Source organism: Microtus ochrogaster, unplaced genomic scaffold (assembly GCF_000317375.1).
Source record: "Microtus ochrogaster isolate Prairie Vole_2 unplaced genomic scaffold, MicOch1.0 UNK17, whole genome shotgun sequence".
NCBI lineage: Eukaryota > Metazoa > Chordata > Mammalia > Rodentia > Cricetidae > Microtus > Microtus ochrogaster.
The window spans coordinates 5,851,560-5,854,278 of record NW_004949115.1 but is presented as its reverse complement, the minus strand read 5'-3'; the positions used below and the strand labels follow the sequence as shown (position 1 = coordinate 5,854,278).

The window sequence follows — 2,719 nt, the reverse complement described above, 5'->3', positions numbered from 1 at the left end:
AGAGCATAATAGCATACAGTATCAAAATTCTCTGTGTATTTTCCATCTTTGTATGGCTTTATTTTAACTCTATTTCATTTATTTTTACTTTTAACTTTTTGTTTTTTTGAGATAGGTTCTCTGTATCTTTGACCTGAAGTGACTGTGTAGACCAGGCTGTCTTTGAACTCTCAGAGATCTGCCTGTCTCTGCCTCCCAAGCATTGGGATTAAAGGTGTATGCTACTACACCTTGAACTCAGAGACCTGTTTGTCTCTGCCTTCTAGGCAATGGGATTAAAGGCGTGTGCTACCACACACAACAACTCTTTTTTTTTGTTTTTACTTTAAGAACTTCAACTTTTAGTCTGCATATATTTTTAACACACTGTAAATCATTCTAATTTTTACTGGATGTAAAAGGCAGATGTAATTATCTGCCATTTTCCAGGAGACTATTAAGACCAGTCTCTAAATGGTGGCTTTAAATGAAGCTTGGCCATAGCAATATTTCTGATGTGCTTTTACAGCGACAATGTCTTCTGTGGTAGGGGAGATCATTAGCAAGGGTGAAAACAAAACTACCGAGATTGTTTTCTAAATATTGATTCCTGATATGCTTTCTCTGCCCATTAGTCTGTCCTTCTGATGCTTACTTCACATATAGTTTATTACCAGAAAACAGTCAATGCCCTTTTTCCTTGATGATGGATTGAGTACAACTATAAGTCCTACTGTAAAGAGAAACTCATAGGGGATGAAAACAAGTATTTTGTGTTATTCGCTTTGTGTACAAACCACCAAAGAAATCCATAATGGCGGGACTGGAGATATGGCTCAGAGGTTAAGAGCATTGCCTGCTCTTCCAAAGGTCATGAGTTCAATTCTCAGCAACTCCATGGTGGCTCACAACCATCTATAGTGAGATATGGTGCCCTCTTCTGGCATGCAGGCAGAATACTGTATACAAAGTAAATAAACCTTTAAAAAAAGAAATTGAAAACCACCTTTTCTTAATTTAATTTAGGAAGACCACCTTAGTAGTATGATGCATACAACAGTACATACAACAATGAACAACATGAACAAATATACTTTGTTATATGAGATCTGCGATGTAAAAATTCTAGATATAAAAATAAAAAAATTATAGACCACTGGTCTTTGTAATGAGTTTTTGACATTACTCCAAAAGGAATGAATGAAAACACTAATATATGGAGCTCTATCAAATCAAAATTCCTCTGAATAGCCGAAGATGTGGCAGCTGAACAGCTTGAGAGAGAAAAAAAAATCAAAAATGTCGTGGGATATTTGTACACCGTGTGAATATGTATTTCTGTGATTGGTGTAATAAAAAGCTGGATGGCCAATAGCTAGGCAGGAGGTATAGGTGGTGAGAGAACGCTGGGGAAAAGAAAGGTTGAGTCATCAGCCAAACACAGAGGAAGCAGGATGGGCAGTAGGGAGATTAGGCAACTAACCATGTGTCAGAAAGTAGACTAAAAAATATGGGTTAATTTAAGTTATAAGAACTAGTTAGAAACAGGCCTGAGCTAAGGCTGAGCTTTCATAATTGATAATAAGTCTCCGATCATTATTTGCGAGCTGGCGGTTCCAACAAGAAAGTACGACTACACAAGGGCACAGGTAAATGCTGGAGAATTTATGGGCTAGGGAACCCAATGAAGATTAGAGGGAAATTAGTACTTCCTTACTAATTACAACATTTGAAAACTCAAAAAGGGAAAAGATTTCAACATTATATACATATTAGTTCTACTTACATTATGGGTCTTATGAATAGAATACAGATCCAGGCACATGTCAGGCAGGAGGAGTTCTACCACTGAGTGATGTCGGCAGTCAGAAATTTTTCATATGAAAATGATAAGAAATTGGTAACTGGAAGGAAGAGATACATGCCAATACTGAATAAATTAAGCATTACCAAAATGGCAAAATTAATCATTCGTCAACTGAAGGGTGGATAAAAAATTGCATATATATATATACACACAATTGAAACTCGATAGCCTTCAAGAAGAAGTAAATTCTGAGACTGGGTGATAGCTCAGTTGCTGAAGTGATAAAAATCTATAAAATACTTGCCATGCAAGAACAAGGACCTTAATGCCATCCTCAGGACCCAAGTACAAAATACTGGGTCAAGGGTCTATGGAGAAGTCTCCATCTGTAAAGTGCTCATCCCCTAAGCATTATGATCTGAATTCAACCTCCCAAATTCACATAAAAACTCCTGGAGGGGTAACTTGGAATCCTACCCCTGGGCAGGTAGGGAAACAGAAGCCCCAAGCAAGTGCTGACCAGCCAGACTAAGTGAATCATGGGTCCTCATTCAGTGTGTGATTCTGTGTCAAAAAATATGACATTGAAGATACCCAAAATCAATCTTTGACCACCATATGGTACATATATATGTGAATGTGTGTACACCCACATACAAGTTCATACACACACACACACACACACACACACACACACACACGGGCGTGCGCACGCGCGCACACGCACGCACGTACAGCCTGAACACAGTCCAGGAGTGTGAGGAGAACTCTGAGTAGTTATGAGAACACTCCAAGCCGGGCGGTGGTGGCGCACGCCTTTAATCCCAACACTCGGGAGGCAGAGGCAGGCGGATCTTTGTAAGTTCGAGGCCAGCCTGGTCTACAAGAGCTAGTTCCAGGACAGGCTCCAAAACCACAGAGAAACCCTGTGTC

General features: G+C 39.4%; 1 long non-coding RNA gene across 2 annotated transcripts in view; it reads right to left on the bottom strand.

Annotated features, from left to right (window-relative positions):
* The window catches only part of LOC106144350, a 32,720-nt gene that overhangs the window by 27,594 nt on the left and 2,407 nt on the right, over positions 1–2,719 (bottom strand). Inside the window, exon 2 of one of the 2 annotated variants that reach the window (XR_003378763.1) lies at positions 1,766–1,883. The exons of the other annotated variant lie outside the window; for it this stretch is intronic. This is a non-coding gene — a long non-coding RNA (uncharacterized LOC106144350). The remainder of the gene's footprint in view (positions 1–1,765; positions 1,884–2,719) is intronic. 2 annotated transcript variants of the gene reach the window in all.